Below are 23741 nucleotides of genomic sequence, written 5' to 3'. Positions count from 1 at the left end.
CTTCTCCACTGGCAGTGTCTTGGAGCAACCTCTGGGATAAGTTACATTGCCCTGGGGGGTACGAGCAAAGGATCCAATTCGGCAAAGTCGTGTTCCTGGTCATAATGCTGGTGAGTTACCGCCGCTCTGATATCCAAAAGTTTTTTACGACTGTATGTAATAAGACAAAAAAACCTCTGGCCTAATAATGTTGGAAATAACACACATAAAAACGAAATACTGCAAAGTTGCTTAGGATCTAGAAGCAGAGCTGCCACTTCTGTCGACGCCATCTTGCAACCACTTCGGAAGATTCACTATCTTCTTAGTAAGCAACCCCAATGTAGATTTGGCCTTGTGTTTTAGGTAATCCTAAAAGGCTTTACGGCGAAAGCATAACATGCAAATAAATATCTGAAGACAGCGCCCCGCTTACAAAAGCATACAAACATTTTCCAACCAAGTAGAGGAGTCACGAAAGTCAGAAATAGCAATAAAATTAATCACTTACCTTTGAAGCTCTTCAGCTGGTTGCAGTCACAAGAGTCCCAGCTACACAATAAATGTTAATTTTGTAAGATAAAGTCTCTTTATATCCCAAAAACTCAGTTTTGTTGGTGCATTTTGTCCAGTAATCCACTGGCTCAAAGGCGGTCAAAACATGCAGACGAATACATCCTAATAGTACCAGTAAAGTTAGTCGAAACATGTCAAACGATGTTTATAATTAATCCTTAGGTTGTCAATTGTCTAAATAATCGATAATATTTCAACCAGACAATAGTGTATTCAATAGAAAGGAAAAACAACGAAGGGTACGCACACGTTCACGCGCGCAAACCAGCACTTCATGCTTCCCCAGTCCCCTGACAGAACGGTCTCATTCTCCTTCATTTTTCAGAAAACAAGCCTGAAACAATGTCTAAAGACTGTTGACATCTAGTGGAAGCCATAGGAATGGCAATCTGGGTCCTAACCCATTAGATACTCAATAGGCATTCAATTGAAAACCACCCACATCAAAAAATCCCACTTCCTGGATGGATTTTCCTCAGGTTTTTGCCTGCCATATCAGTTCTGTTATACTCACAGACATTATTTTAACAGTTATGGAAACTTTAGAGTGTTTCCTATCCAAATCTACCAATTATATGCATATCCTAGCTTCTGGGCCTGAGTAACAGGCCGTTTTCTTTGGGCACGCTTGTCATCCAGATGTCAAAATACTGCCCCCTAGTCCAAAGAAGTTATACAATGTTTTCCTCTAGGATTTTGCCTGCGCTCAGCTCCATTCCATTATTTTTTTAATCCTGAAAGACTCCCCAGTCCTTAACGATTTCAAGCATACCCATTCCATGATGTAGCCACCACTATGCTTGAAAATATGGAGAGTGGTATTCAGCAATGTGTTATATTGGATTTGCCCCAAACATAACACTGTGTTCAGGACAAAAAGTGAATTGCTTTATCAATTTTTTTGCAGTATTAATTTAGTGCCGTATTGCCTTACAGGATGCATGTTTAGGTTAGTATTGAGGAGTAACTACAATGTTGCTGATCCATTCGGTTTTCTCCTATCACAGCCATTAACCTCTGTAACTGTTTTAAAGTCACCGTTGGCCTCCTTTGTGAAATCTCTGACCGGCTTCCTTTCCCTCCGGCAACTGAATTTGGAAGGACGCCTGTATCTTTGCAGTGACTGGGTGTGTTGATACACCATCCAAAGTGTAATTAATAACTTCACCATGTTCAAAAGGATATTCTATGTCTGCTTTTTTCTACCAATAGGTGCTCGTCTTTGTGAGGCATTGGAAAACCTCCCTAGTCTTTGTGGTTGAATCTGTGTTTGAAATTCACTGCTCGACTGAGGGACTATACAGATAATGTTGTGTGTGTGTGTTACTGAGATAAGGTTGTCATTCAAAAATCATGATAAACGCTATTATTGCATGAGTCCATGCAACGTATTATGTGACTTGTTAAGCACATGTTTACTCCTGAACTTATTTAGGCTTGCCATAACAAAGGGGTTGAATACTTATTGACTCAAGACATTTTAGTTTTTCATTTTCAATTAATTTGTACAAATTTAAAAAAAAACGAATTCCACTTTCAAATTATGGATTATTGTGTGTGTGGCCAGTGACAAACATTTAAATTCAGGCTGTAATACAACAAAATGTGTAAAAAAGTGAAAGGGTGTGAATGCTTTCTGAAGGCACTGTACATTTAGGGGCAGGAGCTTTTACCTAACCACGTGGCCTGACCATGATAAAGATTTAGTTAGTGGTTTCTAGGGTCCTGGTAAGGCCATGCAGTCAGGACAAATCCCGAGCACTATTCCTACAACACATTGTTGTTAGTTGTTATGTAAATGTATTGTTAACAGCAGCGAGTCTCCTAGTGGCGATGAGGTACAAGAGGTTAATGGGGTCTCCTGTCTCTCTCTCCACAGGCCTCGTACATGCTAATTAGCCTCTGGCTTTTTCCCAAACCATAATTACAATTGGCATAACTATGACAGAGTCTGCACAGAGAGGGTGGTTGGAGAGGGAGAGTGAGTGAGAGAGGAGTGCGAGAGTAAGAGAGTAAGAGAGGGAAGGGGGATACCTAGTAAGTTATCCATTACATTACATTACATTTACATTACACAAGTTATCCAACTGAATGTATTCAACTGAAATGTTTCTTCCGCATTTAACCCAGAGACATTGAGAGAGGCTTAAGTTGATGAATCTCTGTATACCTAACAAACGTTAAGGATAAAAATGTGGGACTGACTGACAGACAGACTGACAAGACAGTTGTCCTACATTTGCAATGTGAAACAAAGATGGAACTCCAAATGGTTTCTTCTGTGGATTCTGAACCAGTGTTCCAATACGGGTCGAGGTGAGGCTGCCTAACACTCACCACCCCCAGGCCCCAGCCAAGAGCCCTGGCCCCCATTCCCTTGCCCATAGGCCCCAGTCTTCAGCCTCAGCCCCCATCCCCCTGACCCGGAAATAATAAGTACAGTACTATGGATAACCCAGCCCCAGGGGTTATTGATTCAGTACAGTCTGTTCCGCCTGCAACACTGACCCCTAACTCTTCCTGGTTCCAGCTCTATTACCCCGCCTCATTAGCAATCATACAGAGACTCACTCACTCACTCACTCACTCACTGTGGCATCTCGGCTGTTGGTAACATTTCCTGTGTGATACCTCTCCCACATGCTGCGTTCCAGTAATGTACAATAGGCCTAGCTATTCACTGTGCCAGTAATGTGCCAGTCTAGAGTGCCAATTTTTGCTATCTAGTGTGCCAGTTTTCCTTTTTGTTAGTCTGAGCTAGCAGAAGCAGCAGGAAAAGATGCCACCATGGTCTGTATGTCTTTCTGTTGCTGCTTTGCATTGGAGGGGGAATTTGCATTACGGCACCATCGGAAATCTAGCTGATCCTCTTCTAAAATGGCATTGTATTCTAGAATGGGGGTAGACTATGTTCTATAATGGGGATGGGTAGATATTCTGAAGGGGAAAGGCCATTACTTTCATTGTAATCTTTTTGCACCAACAAGTTTTTTAAATGGGCAGTTTCTGTTTGTCTGTTTCATATTAACACGTACAAACACACAGGTGAGATCATTCTACAGTGGTCCCTGCAGCATACACTAAAACCGGTGTGATTCTAACGCTTATTTAGAATATCAAGTTACAGTTGACACGAGTCAGCGTTTGAGCTGGCCACACTGTTTTTTCACGGAAACATTTTGCACAAACAGTCTTCACAACGGTATGTCCTCAATGTGAGTAGTTTATTTTTGGATTCAATGTTCAGACATTCACAGAAGTAGCGACAGTATAACACAAATCTCATCCAAACCAGAAAATTAAATCTACATTAGCAAATGTGCTAACTGAGGAAAGAGTGACCTAACACAAGCTGTCATATTTAGCCATCTCACGGGTGACAGAAACCATAATATGAACTAGGTAATTACTATTTACAATTCATCACATCACGGGTGACCTCACCAGTGATCAAAATAATTGAGTAAAACACTTACATTTTTTTAAAGTAATCTGACATTGGGTAGTTTGTGCGCGTCGCTGTAGGTTACAAGATGAGTTGGATAGTATGCATGTGGAAGGGGGTGTGTCTTCTACAACCATTCACTTCCATCATTAACTTCTGGAAGTTTACACAAAAGACGAGTGAACCATCCCTTCACCTCATTTTGTTATAACATCTTTGGTTTGACAGACGTTTAGGTAGCAACCAGAATGCATTGCATGATGTCAACAAACATGGCACCACACATAGCTTGCAATTAGCTGAGCATTAGCTCATAATCAGTATAACCTTAAAAAAAAAAAAAAATTACACTCATCATATGTGTCCATTGCAATCTACAGTTGAAGTCGGAAGTTTACATACACCTTAGCCAACTACATTTAAACTCAGTTTTTCACAATTCCTGACATTTAATCCTAGTAAAAAGTCCCTGTCTTAGGTCAGTTAGGATCACCACTTTATTTTAAGAATGTGAAATGTCAGAATAATAGTATAAAGAATGATTTATTTCAGCTTTTATTTCTTTCATCACATTCCCAGTGGGTCAGAAGTTTACATACACTCAATTAGTATTTGGTAGGATTGCCTTTACATTGTTTAACTTGGGAATTTTGGCCCATTCCTCCTGAAAGAGCTGGTGTAACTGAGTCAGGTTTGTAGGCCTCCTTGCTCGCAAACACTTTTTCAGTTCTGCCCACAAATTTTCTATAGGATTGAGGTCAGGGTTTTGTGATGGCCACTCCAATACCTTGACTTTGTTGTCCTTAAGCAATTTTGCCACAACTTTGGAACTATGCTTGGAGTCATTGTTCATTTGGAAGACCCATTTGTGACCAAGCTTTAACTTCCTGACTGATGTCTTGAGATGTTGCTTCAATATATCCACATAATTTTCCATCCTTAAGATGCCATCTATTTTGTGAAGTGCACCAGTCCCTCCTGCAGCAAAGCACCCCCACAACATGATGCTGCCACCCCCGTGCTTCACGGTTGGGATGGTGTTCTTTGGCTTGCAAGCCTCCCCCTTTTTCCTCCAAACATAATGATGGTCATTAGGCCAAACAGTTCTATTTTTGTCCCCATGTGCAGTTGCAATCTGTTGCCTGGCTTTTTATGGCGGTTTTGGAGCAGTGGCTTCTTACATTTACATTTGACATTTTAGTCATTTAGCAGACGCTCTTATCCAGAGCGACTTACAGTAGTAAATACATACGTTTCATTTCATACATTATTATTATATATATATATATATATATTTTCCCCTACTGGCCCCCGTGGGAATCGAACCCCCACAACCCTGGCGTTGCAAACACCATGCTCTACCAACTGAGCCACAGGGAAGGCATCATTCTTCCTTGCTGAGCGGCCTTTCAGGTTATGTCGATATTGGACTCATTTTACTGTGGATATAGATACTTTTGTACCTGTTTCCTCCACAAGGTCCTTTGCTGTTGTTCTGGGATTGATTTGCACTTTTCACACCAAAGTATGTTCATTTCTAGGAAACAGAACGCGTCTCCTTCCTGAGCGGTATGACGGCTGTGCGGTCCCTTGGTGTTTATACTTGCGTACTATGGTTTGTACAGATGAATGTGGTACTTTCAGGCGTTTGGAAATTTCTCCCAAGGATGAACCAGACTTGTGGAGATCTACCATTTTTTTCCTGAGGTCTTGGCTGATTTCTTTAGATTTTTCCCATGATGTCAAGCAAAGAGGCACTGAGTTTGAAGGTAGGCCTTGAAATGCATCCACAGGTACACCTCCAATTGACTCAAATGATGTCAATTAGCCTATCAGAAGCTTCTAAAGCCTTGACATCATTTTCTGGAATTTTCCAAGCTGTTTAAAGGCACGGTCAACTTAGTGTATGTGAACTGCTGACCCACTGGAATTGTGATACACTGAATTATAAGTGAAATAATCTGTCTGTAAACAATTTTTGGAAAAATTACTTTTGTCTCCGTAAGGGCTGTCTTCGTCGTCAGATGAAACAGAGAAGTCATCGTCGGAAAAGGTGGACCAATACGCAGCGGAGGATGTGTTCATCATTAGTGTTTTAATGAAAAAGAGAACACTACAAAAATAAACAAAAGACGACAGCAAACAGTTCTGTTAGGAAAACACACTAACAAAATACAATTACCCACAAAACCCAAAGGAAAAACATGCTCCTTATGTGTGACTCCCAATCAGCAACAACGAGCTTCAGCTGTGCCTGATTGGGAGCCACACACGGCCCAAAACAAATAAATACAAAAACATAGAAAAAGGAACATAGAACGCCCACCCAATGTAACACCCTGGCCTAACCAAAATAAAGAACAAAACACCCTCTCTATGGCCAGGGCGTTACAGTCATGCACTAAGTAGATGTCCCAATCGACTTGCCAAAACTATAGTTTGTTAACAATACATTTTTGGATTGGTTGAAAAACGAGTTTAAAATACTCCAACCTAAGTGTTTGTAAACTTACCACTTCAACTGTATGTAAGAATTGGAATGCTTGATTTGTCACCTGTACTTGAAAAAGTTAATAAAACAGTGCATACATTATGTGCCATACATACATATGGTATGCTACAGTAGAAACGAGAACACGATATACAGAAACTATAAGGATAACGTAATAAGGCACTTACTTTGATAGGCATGCACACATATCCAAAGTTAGGAATTAGCAACGAAAGCAATGCGGGCTCCAGCCAAAAAATGTGCCAGAGATTAAAAAGTTTGTGTTTGGGCTCAATGCTTTGAGACACGGACAACATTTTGTTGATGATGCTGCTGGCTTTTTCCATAGTCTTACATCAAAAACCACAACTACCTCTGCACTGTCATTTGAGGGATTAGCTTCACGTGGGAGTTACACCACCTGTCGCAAGACAAGGGGATTATTCTTGACTGACATGAGCATTATTAGGCTAACCTGTAATAAAAGAGGAATCACATGTAACTAAGGCCCGATGAAATAATATTATTCACATATTACACTGAACAAAAATATTAACGCAACGTGCAACAATTTCAAAGATTTTACTGAGTTACAGTTCATATAAGGAAGTCAGTCAATTGAAATGAATTCAGTTGGCCATAATCTATGGATTTCACATGACTGGGAATACAGATATGCATCTGTTGGCCACAGATACCTTCAAAAAAAGGTAGGGTCGTGGATCGGAAAACCAGTCAGTATCTGGTGCGACCAACATTTGCCTCATGCAGTGCGACTTCACTCAGTGTTGATCAGGCTGTTGATTGTGAACTGTTGAATGTTGACTGTTGAATGTTGTCCCACTCCTCTTCAATCGCTATGCGAAGTTGCTGGATATTGCAGGAACTGGTGATGGTGGCGGATGAATGGCACGACAATGGGCCTCAGGATCTCGTCACTGCATTCAAATTGCCATCGATAAAATGCAATTGTATTCGTTGTCCGTAGCTTATGCCTGCCCGTACCATAACCCCACCGCTCCATGGGACACTTTGTTCACAATGTTGACATCAGCAAACCGCTCGCCCACACATAGCCATACAGCCATACACGCTGTCTGACATCTGCCCGGTACAGTTGAAACCGGGATTCAACCATGAAGAGCACACTTCTCCAGTGTGCCAGTGGCCTTCGAAGGTGAGCATTTGCCCACTGAAGGCGATTACGATGCCGAAGATCCTGATCCTGATGAGGACGACGAGCATGCAGAAGAGCTTCAATGAGACGGTTTCTGACAGTTTGTGCAGAAATATTTCGGTTATGCAAACCCACAGTTTTATCAGCTGTCCGGATGGCTGATGTCAGACGATTCCGCAGGTGAAGAAGCCGGATGTAGAGGTCCTGGGCTGGCGTGGTTACACGTGGTCTACGGTTGTGAGGCCGGTTGGAAGTACTGCCAAATTCTCTAAAACAACGTTCGAGGTGGCTTATGGTAGAGAAATTAACATTCAATTCTCTGGCAACCGTTCTGGTGGACAATCCTGCAGTCAGTATGCCAATTGCACACTCCCTCAAAACTTGAGACATCTCAAAACTTGAGACATCTGTGGCATTGACTAACCGGTGCCCCCGCACATTGACTCTGTACCGGTACCCCCTGTATATTGCCTCGCTATTGTTATTTTACTGCGGCTCTTTAATTATTTGTTACTTTGATTTCTTATTTTTTACTTAACACATTTTTTTTTTAAACTGAGTTGTTTGTTAATGCTTGTAAGTAAGCGTTTCACTGTAAGGTCTACATCTGTTGTATTCGGCGCATATGGCAAATACAATTTGATTTGATTGTGTTGTGTGACAACTACACATTTTAGAGTGGCCTTTTATTGTTCCCAGCAGAAAGTACAGCTGTGTAATGATCATGCTGTTTAATCAGCTTCTTGGTATGCCACGCATGTCAGGTGGATGGATTATCTTGGCAAAGGAGAAATGCTCACAAACAGGGATGTGAACAAATGTGTGCACAACATTTCTGAGAAATAAGATTTTTCTTGCATATGGAACATTTCTGGGTCTTTTATTTCAGCTCCTGAAACATGGGACCAACACTTTACATGTTGCACTTATATTTTTGTTGAGTGTATATGAAGAGGTTGCCTTTTATCTACTTGTACAGAAATATCTAGATATCTAATCTATGCAACCACTACTATTGACATTTTGTCGTGTAGCAGTTTTGTATTTGATATTGGTTAATTTCACTGCTTTTCCAATTGATTTATAAGGGCTTAAGGGCAACTCTCTAGGATCGCACTAGGTTTGAATTGTTCCATTCATTTGAAAGTAAATATTGTGCTGTGAAGATGCTCGAGGCTACATGTGAGATGTCTTAAGGAGCCGTCCTCCTTTTGCTGTTTGATTCGAGGCTGAAAAGTGACATTTTTCCAGGCTTCCTGCCAAAACATACACTAATTGTCTGTCAGCCTTAGCACCTGATGTTGCCAAGGCACGAGAAGCTGTGTATGGGTGTGGGCGTCGGTGTGGGCGTACACCTGACGTTTCAAAGACTCATGAGAAGTGGCACTAATAAGCAACCCTCCAACATGTGGGGAAGCAAAATAGATAGCATCAAACGGAGTGAAAGAGCTATCATGTCTCACAATTGGGGCTGTTAAATTCATTTTGACATCCCGCTCCCATATTGCCCAGCTTTACCAGACACACCAATGTGAACACACACACACAGACACTTACGGCTTCTCAAAGTAGGCCATGTCACCTCGGGTGTATGACAGTGTTTCTGTATGTCTTTTTATAGATGAAGTAAAGATAGGGGGGATAGACAATAGAGCTCTTCTATCCAGGGTGGGTGACTGGTGAAGGCAGGGGAGCAGGCAGACAGAGGTAATAGAGGGTGTGTGTGTGTGTGTGTGTGTGTGTGTGTGTGTGTGTGTGTGTGTGTGTGTGTGTGTGTGTGTGTGAGTGAATGTTTGGGAGACCGGCAGACTGATTTACAGAGGTAAAAATATAGCCTTCACTCCCTCAGTTAATAGTGTAAGACTTACACTCGCATACTCACAATCACACACTCCCCTTCAGCCCAAACATCCGTGGGGGGAGAGCGTCTGATAGCTGGAAATGTCAAACTGCGTTGTCACGTTCAATCCCAACTACTGTGTGTGTTCGTGTGCGTGCGTGGCCAACCCCGGAGCTGCCTGATTTGATATAGCCATATAGGTGCCAGGAGACGAAGATCAACAGACAACCATTCCACTTGTTCCTCATCACTCGGGAGCTACAGAGCTGTCCATCTCTCTTTCCTTCCTTCTTTCTATCTCTCGTCTCTGTCTGTGCATCATATCATGAAGATCATTCCCCCATGGCATGCTATCCTCTCACCATTACCAATAACAGCGGAGGCTAGCATGTCTTGGGGGTATGATCTTTGACCCTCTGTAAATTTCTCACTCATCATTAGTCACGATTCATTCAGGATTATCCATAGTCATGGTAGCATCGACATGAATATAGATGTGTTTAGAAACATATTATTTTCTTATTCACGATAAAAGTGACTCCAAAATGACACAATACATTATTTACCGTGAATGTTTATTGGGCACAAAATAATCTGAAATACAAATTTGATGTACAGTTTTGGCCAAAAGTTTTGAGAATGACACAAATATTAATTTTCACAAAGTTTGCTGCTTCAGTGTCTTTAGATATTTTTGTCAAATGTTACTATTGAATACTGAAGTATAATTACAAGCATTTCATAAGTGTCAAAGGCTTTTATTGACAATTACGTGAAGATGATGCAAAGTGTTAATATTTTCAGTGTTGACCCTTCTTTTTCAAGACCTCTGCAATCCGCCCTGGCATGCTGTCAATTAACTTCTGGGCCACATCCTGACTGATGACAGCACATTATTGCATAATCAATGCTTGGAGTTTGTCAGAATATGTGGGTTTTTGTTTGTCCACCCGCTTCCTGGCCATGGACCCAAAATATCGATGTTTTGTTCCCCGAGCCACTTAGTTATCACTTTTGCCTTATGGCAAGGTGCTCCAGCATGCTGGAAAGGCATTGTTCGTCACCAAACTGTTCCTGGATGGTTGGGAGAAGTTGCTCTCGGAGGATGTGTACCATTCTTTATTCATGGATGTGTTCTTACGCAAAATTGTGAGTGAGCCCACTCCCTTGGCTGAGAGGCAACCCCACACATGAATGGTCTCAGGATGCTTTACTGTTGGCATGACACAGGACTGATGGTAGCGTTCACCTTGTCTTCTCTGGACAAGCTTTTTTCCGGATGCCCCAAACAATCGGAAAGGGGATTAATCAGAGAAAATGACTTTACCCCAGTCCTCAGCAGTCCAATGCCTGTGCCTTTTGCAGAATATCAGTCTGTCCCTGATGTTTTTCCTGAAGATAAGTGGCTTCTTTGCTGCCCTTCTTGACACCAGGCCATCCTCCAAAAGTCTTCGCCTCACTGTGCGTGCAGATGCACTCACACCTGCTTGCTGCCATTCCTGAGCAAGCTCTGTACTGTTGGTGCCTCGATCCCGCAGCTGAATCAACTTTAGGAGATGGTCCTGGCACTTGCTGGACATTCTTGGGCGCCCTGAAGCCTTCTTCACAACAATTTAACCGCTCTCCTTGAAGTTCTTGATGATCCGATAAATGGTTGATTTAGGTGCAATCTTACTGGCAGCAATATCCTTGCCTGTGAAGCCCTTTTTTTGTGCAAAGCAATGATTTCGGCATGTGTTTCCTTACAGGTAACCATGATTGACAGAGGAAGAACAATGATTCCAAGCACCACCCTTCTTTTGAAGCTTCCAGTCTGTTATTTGAACTCAATCAGCATGACAGAGTGATCTCCAGCCTTGTCCTCATCAACACTCACACTTGTGTTAACAAGAGAATAACTGACATGATGTTAGCTGGTCCTTTTGTGCCAGGGCTGAAATGCAGTGGGAATGTTTTTGGGGGATTCAGTTCATTTGCATGTCAAAGAGGGACTTTGCAATTAATTGCAATTCATCTGATCACTCTTCATAACATTCTGGAGTATATGCAAATTGCCATCATACAAACTGAGGCAGCAGACTTTGTGAAAATTAATATTTGTGTCATTCTCAAAACTTTTTGCCACGACTGTAGTAATTGCATGCTTGGAATATGGGACCAAGAACTAAACTTTTGACTGCTTTATTTAGAACAATCTTTAGGGGTGTCAATGTAATTCTCAACCTTACCTTTTTTGAGAAAAAAAATGTTTTCTCTGAGAAATTGTATTAGTTTAAAATAGTATAATTTCCCATTCTTTTTAGTATACAATACAGCTCTGTATTTTTATTATTTATTTTATAAAGTCATTATTGCACATCTTTATCAAGGGTGTCAATCATTTCAGACCCCACTCTATCCCCCTGGCGATTTGTGAGCGCAAGGTTGACCAGCAAAGGGAAACAAGCCTTCCTCGGTGGTGGAACTATTCTCAACACACAAGCAAACAGATTCTACATTTGAACCAGATCCTACAGCAACCAAACCTCCAGATCCTACAACAATTGTCCTCCACACTGCAAACATGAGAGGTAATGGTTCCTGCTCCAAGACCCTGGCCGTGAGTGGATCTTCTTCCAGCATGACCCAGCAGCAACTAAACCCATCTCCATCCCACTGCCCAGGCACCACAGTCAGCCGTGGATGCTCCAGCTGAAGTGCATCTACTAGGGGGGCCCCAGCGGCATCGGGGAAGAGTACAAGCTCAAACTCAAGGAAATACGGGATCTAATTGAGGCGCTGACCCAGGAGAAGGGAGCGGTGGACATCGAGCGGAGCTACATTGAGGAGGAGGTGGAGGTGTGGAGGATGAAACTGGAGGAGGAGCTCTGCAGAGAGCCGACCTAGAGAGGCACGTAGAGAAGCTGGTGGCCGAGATCCAGTTCCTCAAGAAGCTCCATGATAAGGAGGTGGCTGACCTCCTCAAGTAGATCGAGGACTCCAAGGTGACTGCCAAGCTGGAATCAGACAAGCCCTGGCTGCCTACCTGTGCCAAACATGAATGGAGATCAATGCTGCCATGGCCCGCAACGTCCAGGAGGAGGAGAAGTGGTACAAGGGCAACTTTGAGAAGCTCAAGGACGTCTCTGGCAAGAAGGAGGACCAGATGAAGAACATGAAGGAGGAGATCACCACCTTCCACAACCAGGTGACAGACTTCCAGAACCGGATCGACGGGCTGAGGGCCCAGAACGCTGCCATGGAGATGCAGTTGGAGAACATGGAGAATGCCCATCTGGGCAACGTTGGTGCGCTAGAGGACATCATTGCCCACCTGGAAAACGAGCTGTGCAGGACCAAGCTAGAGATGAGCAATTTCCTGAAGAACTACCAGGAGATGCTTCACATCAAGCTGAAGCTGGACACAGAGATCACTTACAGGGAGCTGCTGGATTGAGAAGAGACCAGGCTGGGCATCTCGGGAGGGGATGTTAAGCAACACACCACCTGAGTCGAGCCCCATATGTCCGCTTCCTTGACCATGCCTGCCAACCTCTTACCAAGTAACAAAACTGAGGACGTTTACATGAATGTATACTAACTAGCCAGAGAAGTTTGACCTTTGCAAAATAAACACTGGTTTACACATATTTAATATATATTTAACTATGGGAACCATAGCATTTGTGGTCTAATTTCCTTACCCTTCTTACTTTATGGATATAATAAGTATCTGAATTTGAGCTTGACATTTACTGGAGTATAGAGTTACAATTAGTGCTGAGCGTTTAACCAAAATGTCAGTAATTTTCGGTTTTTAAACAACCAATTGACCGATGTTGGTAAATTATTTGAATTCTATGTATAGTTGAAGTCGGAAGTTTACATACACCTTACCTAAATACATTTAAACTCAGTTTTTCACAATTCCTGACATTTAATCCTCGTAAAAATTCCCTGTCTTAGGTCAGTTAGGATCACCACTTTATTTTAAGAATGTGAAATGTCATAATAATAGTAGAGAGAATGATTTATTTCAGCTTTTATTTCTTTCATCACATTCCCAGTGGGTCAGAAGTTTACATACACTCAATTAGTATTTGGTAGCATTGCCTTTAAATTGTTTAACTTGGGTCAAATGTTTCGGGTAGCCTTCCACAAGCTTCCCACAGTTAGTTGGGTGAATTTTGGTCCATTCCTCCTGACAGAGCTGGTGTAGCTGAGTCAGGTTTGTAGGCCTCCTTGCTCGCACACACTTTTTCAGTTCTGCCCCCAAATGTTCTATAGGATTGAGGTCAGGGCTTTGTGATAGCCACTCCAATACCTTGACTTTGTTGTCCTTAAGCTATTTTGCCACAACTTTGGATGTACACTTGGGGTCATTGTCCATTTGGAAGACCCATTTGCAACCAAGATTTAACTTCCTGACTGATGTCTTGAGATGTTGCTTCACTATATCCATTTAATTTCCTGCCTCATGATGCCATCTATTTTGTGAATTGCACCAGTCCCTCCTGCAGCAAAGTACCCCCACAACATGATGCCGCCACCCCCGTGCTTCACGGTTGGGATGTGTTCTTCGCCTTGCAAGCCTCCCCCCTTTTCCTCCATACATAACGATGGTCATTATGGCCAAACAGTTTTATTTTTGTTTCATCAGACCAGAGGTTATTTCTCCAAAAAGCACAATCTTTGTCCCCATGTGCAGTTGCAAACCGTAGTCTGTCTTTTTTATGGCAGTTTTGGAGCAGTGGCTTCTTCCTTGCTGAGCAGCCTTTCAGGACTCGTTTTACTGTGGATAAAGGTTATTTTGCACCTGTTTCCCCCAGCATCTTCACAAGGTCCTTTGCTGTTGTTCTGGGATTGATTTGCACTTTTCGCACCAAAGTACGTTCATCTCTAGGAGACAGAACGCGTCTCCTTCCTGAGTGGTATGACGGCTGCGTGGTCCCATGGTGTTTATACTTGCGTACTATTGTTTGTACAGATGAATGTGGTTCTTTCAGGCGTTTGGAAATTGCTCCCAAGGATGAAACAGACTTGTGGAGGTCTACCATTTTTTTTCTGAGGTCTTGGCTGATTTCTTTTGATTTTCCCATGATGTCAAGCAAAGAGGCACTGAGTTTGAAGGTAGGCCTTCAAATACATCGACAGGTACATCTCCAATTGACTCAAATGATTTCAATTAGCTCATCTGGTTCTAAAGGTGTGACATAATTCTCTGGAATTTTCCAAGCTGTTTAAAGGTGCAGTCAACTTTGTGTATGTAAACTTCTAACCCACTGGAATTCTGACAGTGAATTAATTATAAGTGAAATAATCTGTCTGTAAACAATTTTTGGAAAAATTACTTGTGTCATGCACATAGTAGATGTCCTAAACGACTTGCCAAGACTGTAGTTTGTTAACAAGACATTTGTGGAGTGGTTGAAAAATGACTTTTAATGACTCCAACCTTAGGGTATGTGTCACGTCCTGACCAGCAGAGGGAGGAATTGTATTAGTTTTGGTCAGGACGTGGCAGAGGGTTTGTGTTTTTGTACGTATTTCTACGTTCTGTCTAGTTTAGTTTTTCTATGTTTAGGTTTGGGTGTTGGACTCTCAATTGGAGGCAGGTGTTTCTAGTTGCCTCTGATTGAGAGTCCTATAATTAGGTGTGTGTTTGGTTTGGGTTTTGTGGGTAGTTGTATTTGCACTGCTGTTGTCAAGCGTGCAAATCTGTTAGCTGTCGTTTTTGTTTCTTGTTTTTCCCGTTACTCACTTTAGATAATAAATTAAAGTATGAGTATTCTGGTACCCGCTGCGCATTGGTCTCATCTCTTCGACGCTTGTGACAGTATGTAAACTTCCGACTTCAACTGCATTATTTATTTTCTTCTGTGAGCTCAATGCACACATTGCGCAGATTCTCTAGTCTACAGATAAATCAGATCAAGCCCGACCTGTGCGACGTTGTATTGATTCCAATAAAATGCATTGTTTATTCCAGTTAACTTGGTAATTAACTACAATGACCATAATCAGTTGCTCACCTACTTGTCCATCTGTTTTTTTTATGTCTGTTTAAAGAGACAGAACAATATGCAATGGAGAGTGATAGAAAGCAGTTGCTTCGAGGTATCTACCTAAAAGTACATGATCAAAGTATTCAGCAGTCATAAAAGTCTGCCTTGTTTAATTTGAAAAGCTACTAAAATAGGGAATTTGTCAGAGAGCATAGGCAGCGGCTCTATAGAGATGAGATGATGACTTGGAATAAAAAGTCTTCAAATACACAACAACTGAAATATTTTATTAAAGTAATGTTAATAAATTATTGTTAATAAGTGATAAGCAGAAATGGGCAGACACTACCATCATGGGACTTTTATTAATAGTTTTATTCTGTGTTGTTATAGCATTCAACCCACATAGTGATTTAATGGAAAAATATATATATATTTGAAATAAAAAAACATGATTATATTTTAAGAATTGAACCGAAACCAAACCGACCTCAAAAAGCACTAATCGCTCAGCACTAGTTACAATTCACATTATCAAGGAGATGATGTTGACCGGTCCCTGAGATGGTTAGCTGACACTGATTCAGTGAGTTCTACCGGGGAACAACTATAGCTTGCCAGTCCCTGGTACAAAAGCTTGAGATTCACTGACACAGCACTCCCAATACCCACAGTGAGGCGATTCCTTCCAGCACAGAGCAATAATAGTCACTCTTCCCCAGCTGTCTCCCAGACCTCTCCTTCCTATCTTTCCATTTACAGTGCCTTTAGAAAGTGTTCATACCTCCTGATTTATTCTACATTTGGTTGAGTTACAGCCTGAATTCAAAATGGATTAAATAGATTATGTTTGTCACCCATCTACCAACAATACCCCATAATGACAGAGTGAAAACATGCTTTTAGACATTTTCGGTAACTAATTGAAAATGGAACAGAAATATTTAATTTACATAAGTATTCAAACTCTTGAGTCACTAAATGTTAGAATCACCTATGGCAGCGACTACAGCTGTGCGTTTTTCTGGGTAAGTCTCTTAAGACCTTTTCACACCTAAGTGTACAATATTTGTCATTATTCTTTTCAGAATTCTTCATACTCTGTCAAATTAGTTGTTGATCATTGCTAGACAACCATTTTCAAGTCATCCCATAGATTTTCAAGCAGATTTAGGTCAAAGCTGCAACTCGGCTACTCAGGAACATTCATTTTCTTCTTGGTAAGCTACTCCAGTGTATATTTGCCCTTGTGTTTTAGGTTATTGTCCTGCTGAAAGGTGAATTAATCTCCCAGTGTCTTGTGGAAAGCAGACTGAACCAGGTTTTTCTCTTGGATTTTGCCTATGCTTAGCTCCATTCCGTTTCTTTTTATCTTGAAAAACTCCCCAGTCCTTAATGATTGCAAGTCCCCCCCCCTTCTCTATCACCCAAATCCAGACAGCTGATGTTCTGAAAGAGCTGCAAAATCTGGATCCCTGCAAATCAGCTGGGATAGACAATCTGGACCCTCTCTTCCTAAAAGTATCCACTGCCATTGTTGCAACCCCTATTACTAATCTGTTCAACCTCTCTTTTGTATTGTCTGAGATTCCTAAAGATTGGAAAGCGGCCGTGGTCATCCCCCTCTTCAAAGGGGGAGACACTCTTGACCCAAACTGTTATATTCATCCTGCCCTCCCTTTCTAATGTCTTCAGAAGCCAAGTGAACAAACAGATCACCAACCATTTCCTAATCCCACCGTAGCTTTTCCACTATGCAATCTGGTTTCTGAGCTGGTCACAGGTGAACCTCAGCCACGCTCAAGGTCCTAAACGATATCATAACCGCCATCGATAAAAGACAGTACCTTACAGCCGTCTTCATCGACGTGGCCAAGGCTTTCGACTCTGTCAATCACCGTATTCTTATCGGCAGACTCAACAGCCTTGGTTTCTCTAATGATTGCCTTGCCTGGTTCACTAACTACTTTTCAGATAGAGTTAAGTGTGTCAAATTGGAGGGCCTGTTGTCCGGACCTCTGGCAGTCTCTATGGGGGGGTTCAATTCAGGGTTCAATTCTCGGGCCAACTCTTTTCTCTGTATATATCAATGATGTCGCTCTTGCTGCTGGTGATTCTTTGATCCACCTCTACGCAGACGACACCATTCTGTATACATCTGGCCCTTCTTTGGACACTATGTTAACAAACCTCCAAACGATGTTCAACGCCATACAACACTCCCTTCGTGGCCTCCAACTGCTATGAAATGCTAGCAAAACTAAATGCATGCTCTTCAACCAATCGCTGCCCGCACCCGCCCGCCCGTCTAGCATCACTACTCTGAACGGTTCTGACTTAGAATATGTGGACTAGAGGTCGACCGATTATGATTTTTCACCGCCGATACCGATTATTGGGGGACCAAAAAAGCCGATACCGATTAATCAGCCAATTTTTTTTATTTTTTATTTGCAATAATGACAATTACAACAATACTGAATGAACACTTATTTTAACTTAATATAATACATCAATAAAATCAATTTAGCCTCAAATAAATATTGAAACATGTTCAATTTGGTTTAAATAATGCAAAAACAAAGTGTTGGAGAAGAAAGTAAAAGTGCATTATGTGCCATGTAAGAAAGCTTACGTTTAAGTTCCTTGCTCAGAACATGAGAACATATGAAAGCTGGTGGTTCCTTTTAACATGAGTCTTCAATATTCCCAGGTAAAAAGTTTTAGGTTGTAGTTATTATAGGAATTATCGGATTATTTCTCTCTATACGATTTGTATTTCATATACCTTTGACTATTGGATGTTCTTATAGGCACTTTAGTATTGCCAGTGTAACAGTATAGCTTCCGTCCCACTCCTCGCTCCTACCTGGGCTCGAACCAGGAACACATCGACAACAGCCACCCTCGAAGCAGCGTTACTCATGTGGAGCAAGGGAAACAACTACTCCAAGTCTCAGAGCGAGTGACGTTTGAAACGCTATTAGCGCGCACCCGGCTAACTAGCTAGCCATTTCATATCGGTTACACCAGCCTAATCTTGGGAGTTGATAGGCTTGAAGTCATAAACAGCGCAATGCATTGCGAAGGGCTTATGGCAAAACGCACGAAAGTGCTATTTTGAATGAATGCTTACGAGCCTGCTGCTTCCTACCAACGCTCAGTCAGACTGCTCTATCAAATCATAGACTTAATTATAACATAATAACACACAGAAACATGAGCCTTAGGTCATTAATATGGTAGAATCCGGAAACTATCACGTTTATTCTTTCAGTGAAATACGGAACCGTTCCGTTAATTACCTAACGGGTGGCATCCATAAGTCTAAATGTTCCTGTTACATTGCACAACCTTCAATGTCATGTCATAATTACGTAAAATTCTGGCAAAGTAGTTCGCAACGAGCCAGGCGGCCCAAACTGTTGCATATACCCTGACTCTGCGTGCAATGAACCAACACCTCGTTTGGCCGTCATTACTTCCAAGACTCTGCTGCCAATGACTGAAACAAATTGCAAAAATCACTGAAGTTGGAGACTTACATCTCCCTCACTAACTTTAAGAGTCAGCTGTCAGAGTAGCTTACCGATCACTGCAGCTGTACACAGCGCATCTGTAAGCAGCCCATCCAACTACCTACCTCATCCCCATATTTGTTTTTGTTTTTCTGCTCTTTTGCACACCAGTATTTCTACTTGCACATCCTCATCTGCACATATATCACTCCAGTGTTAATTGCTAAATTGTAATTACTTTGCCACTATTGTCCTATTTATTGCCTTACCTCCTTACTTCATTTTGCACACACTGTATACATATTTTTCTATTGTGTTATTGACTGTATGTTTGTTTAACCCATGTGTAACTCTGTGTTGTTGTTTTTGTCGCATTGCTTTGTTTTATCTTGGTCAGGTCGCAGTTGTAAATGAGAACTTGTTCTCAACTAGCCTACCTGGTTAAATAAAGGTGAAAGAAAAAAAGAAAGAAAACCAAGCATACAGTGGGGGAAAAAAGTATGTGATCCCCTGCTGATTTTGTATGTTTTCCCACTGACAAAGAAAGGATCTGTCCATAATTTTAATGGTAGGTTTATTTGAACAGTGAGAGATAGAATAACAACAAAAATATCCAGGAAAACGCATGTCAAAAATGTTATAAATTGATGTGCATTTTAATGTGGGAAATAAGTATTTGACCCCCTCTCAATCAGAAACATTTCTGGCTCCCAGGTGTCTTTTATACAGGTAACTAGCTGAGATTAGGAGCACACTCTTAAAAGGAGTGCTCCTAACCGCAGCTTGTTACCTGTAAAAAAGACACCTGTCCACAGAAACAATCAATCAATCAGATTCCAAACTCTCCACCATGGCCAAGACCAAAGAGCTCTCCAAGGATGTCAGGGACAAGATTGTAGACCTACACAAGGCTGGAATGGGCTACAAGACCATCGCCAGAGCAGCTTGGTAAGAAGGTGACAACATTTGGTGTGATTATTCGCAAATGGAAGAAACACAAATGAACTGTCAATCTCCCTCGGCCTGGGGCTCCATGCAAGATCTCACCTCGTGGAGTTGCAATGATCATGAGAACGGTGAGGAATCAGCCCAGAACTACACGGAGGATCTTGTCAATGATCTCAAGGCAGCTGGAACCATAGTCACCAAGAAAACAATTGGTAACACACTACGACTCAGAGGACAACTGGTGAAAGTGTTGTGGTCAGATGAGACCAAAATGGAGCTCTTTGGCATCAACTCAACTCGCCGTGTTTGGAGGAGGAGGAATGCTGCCTATGACCCCAATAACACTATCTCCACCGTCAAACATGGAGGTGGAAACATTATGCTTTGGGGGTGTTTTTCTGCTAAGGGGACAGGACAACTTCACCGCATCAAAGGGACGATGGACACGGCCATGTACCGTCAAATCTTGGGTGAGAACCTCCTTCCCTCAGCCAGGGCATTGAAAATGGGTCGTGGATGGGTATTCCAGCATGACAATGACCCAAAACACACGGCCAACGCAACAAAGGAGTGGCTCAAGAAGAAGCACATTAAGGTCCTGGAGTGGCCTAGCCAGTCTCCAGACCTTAATCCCATAGAAAAGCTGTGGAGGGAGCTGAAGGTTCGAGTTGCCAAACGTCAGCCTCGAAACCTTAATGACTTGGAGAAGATCTGCAAAGAGTGGTGTGACAAAATCCCTCCTGAGATGTGTGCAAACCTGGTGGCAACCAACAAGAAACGTTTGACCTCTGTGATTGCCAACAAGTGTTTTGCCACCAAGTACTAAGTCATGTTTTGCAGAGGGGTCAAATACTTATTTCCCTCATTAAAATGCAAATCATTTTATAACATTTTTGACATGCGTTTTTCTGGATTTTTTTGTTGTTATTCTGTCTCTCACTGTTCAAATAAACCTACCATTAAAATTATAGACTGATCCTTTCTTTGTCAGTGGGCAAACGTACAAAATCAGCAGGGGATCAAATACTTTTTTCCCCCAGTGTATGGAGAGTGGTACTCCATAATGTGATGTATTGGATTTGCCCCGAACATAACAGTTTGTGTTCCGGACAAACAATTAGTTGCCTTGCCAAATGTTTTACAGTATTACTTTAGTGCCTTGTTGCAAACAGAATGCATGATTAGGTTAGTATTGTGGAGTAACTACAATGTTGTTGATCCATCTCCAGTTTTCTCCTATCACAGCCATGAAACCCTGTAACTGTTTTAAAGTCACCATTGGCCTCATGGTGAAATCCCTGTGTGGCTTCCTTTCTCTCCGGCAACTGAGTTAGGAAGGACTCCTGTATCTTTGCAGTGACTGTGTTAATTGATACACCATCCAAACTGTAATTAATAACTTGTATTTGGATATTCAATGTCTGTTTTTTGTATTTTTACCCATGTACCAATAGGTGCCCTTCTTTGCGAGGCATCGGAAAACCTCCTTGGTCTTTGTGGTTGAATTTGTGTTTGAAATTCACTTCTTGACTGAGGGACTTTACATATAATTGTATGTGTGAGGTACATAGATGAGGTAGTCACTCAATAATTATGTTAAACATTATTATTGAGCCCATGCAACTTATTATGTGGTTGTTATGCATATTTTAACCGCTGAATGTATTTAGGCTTGCCATAACAAAGGGGTTGAATACTTATAGACTCAAGACATTTCAGCATTTCATTTTTTATTCATTTGTAAACATTTCAAAAACATAGTTCCACTTTGACATGATGGGGTATTGTGTATATGCCAGTGACCAAATCTACATTTAATCAATTTTAAATTCAGGCTGTAACACAACATACTGTTGGAAAAGTCAAGGGGTGTGAATACTTTCTCAAGGGACTGTATATGTCTCACTTTCTTTTCATCTCTCCATCTATCCATCTTCTACAGACAGCCTTCCATACTTGGTCTTTTTCCTCCCACTCACAAGCTGTACAATCTGATACTCCTCTCTGACTGTAGGGAATTCAATTCAGCCTGCACGGTGGTTAAACTGGGCCCATAGACAAATAATATTGTTTTTGTGTTAGAAAAGAACACAAATGTCTTGCATGAATAATATAATATGAAATCAAAACCCCCTGTTTGGTTAGGGCATAGCTTGTACTCGCTACATTTGTTGTAATGATACAGGGACAGATTTTTGTGTGTGCCAATTTTGGTTTTGATTGAATTTGGCAGTGCTGCTTGTACTAGACGTTCAATACTGTAGCTGCTCCTGGAAGAAATAAAACAGTGACTTACCTCTCCATTTTCTTTATTATGTCTGAATACATAGTGATTTTGCTGTCCCTCTCTCTCTCTCTTGCTTCCTCTTTCCCTCTCCCTCTTTCTCCCTCTTCCTCTCTATCTAATGAAATAGTGCTGATTGCTTTTCATCCCCTGAAGTTTAGCTGCCAGCCATGTTTGCCTGTTGCCATTTCCAATAAGAACCACTGTCCTGCAGGCTCAAGCTCATCTCTCTTCCTCCCTCTCTCTCTGCCTCTCTCTCCTCCCTCTTTCATGTCTCTGCCTCTCTCTCTCCTCTCTCTTTTATGTCTCTGAATATCCCCCTTCTCTCCATGTCTACATATCTATTTTTCTCTCACCCCCATTTCTCTCTTAATTTCTGTCATTCCATCTTGCTATAACTGAGACGAGAGGATATTTAAATCCCCACCAGCCAGCCACATCATTTGTCTTGTTTAATGGTTTGCTCATGAATCATTACCTCAAAATGATGGGAGGTCGTATTTAGCCTTTACAATTAGAATAAATGTATAATTTGGGTTGATCAAATCCTTTTGATTGTATTGGCAATCGGGAAAATCAATGATGTGTTTTTGCATCCATTTATACCATCATACTCTAGCTTAAGGTCTTTCATAAGTAAATGTGTTACTGTGGCATAAAGAAGCAAATTATGTTATTTTGAGTTTTAAATTTAAACTATTTTGTTTCTACAACAGTTTTTTTTTAACTCTTAGAGAAGAAGTCTTACTGAAGGTAATTTGTTTTATTTGTATCCACTAAGGAGGTAATGGCTGATTTTACTTTCACTCTGTGAGATTTTCACCATCTGAGAAAATGTCCCTGGAATGTTTTTTTACGTTTTATGTTTTACGGGCTCCTGACCAATTCTGCTATTTTATGTTTTTTTTTTGTTGCTGATCTTAAAACATTTTTGTACATAATGTTTCCGGAATAGTTTCCTATGAATAAAAAGAGCTTCTGGACATCAGACACTCAGAAGAGAAAGAGACGGCGATTAATAGGCCGACGTGCAGGTGCCCTAATGAAACTAAAACGCTGAGTAAATACTCTTCTCCGATGCCGCTGGGGCCCCTCTTGTGGCGGCCCTTCAGGACATCCAGTTCCGCCTGCTCCAGCCTCTGAACGTTTCCGATGTAGCCTTCTCTTCCTTCTTGTTGGCATGCTGTTTGTGGAGTTCAGTTCCCACATCCACTGCTGTTGCAGAGCCTCCCTAGTAGCAGGGGCGTCCACGGCTGACTGTGGTGCCTCGGCAGCGGGATGGAGATGAGCTCAGCTGCTGCCAGTCCTGCTGGACGAAGGTCCACTCACTGCCAGGCTCTTTTAGTAGGACCCATTACCTCTCATGTTTGTAGTGTCAAGGAAGTTTTTTTGTAGGATCTGGATGTCTGGTTGCTGTAGGATCTGGTCCAAACCTAGGATATGATGTGCTTGTGTTGTTGAGAATAGTTCCACCACCAAGGAATGCTTGCTGTGTTTCC

At 41.7% G+C, this 23741-nt stretch overlaps 1 protein-coding gene and 1 pseudogene across 3 annotated transcripts in view; both read left to right on the top strand.

The window, feature by feature from the left end:
- nalcn (sodium leak channel, non-selective) overlaps positions 1-23741 on the top strand; it is a 357726-nt gene that overhangs the window by 137594 nt on the left and 196391 nt on the right. The gene's annotated exons all lie outside the window — the stretch shown is intronic.
- Positions 12072-12998, top strand: LOC123729552 (vimentin-like; annotated as a pseudogene).

This window comes from Salmo salar, chromosome ssa21 (assembly GCF_905237065.1).
Source record: "Salmo salar chromosome ssa21, Ssal_v3.1, whole genome shotgun sequence".
NCBI classification, from domain to species: Eukaryota; Metazoa; Chordata; class Actinopteri; order Salmoniformes; family Salmonidae; genus Salmo; species Salmo salar.
The sequence above is the reverse complement of the archived record's forward strand: the minus strand, read 5'-3'. Positions and strand labels throughout refer to the sequence as shown.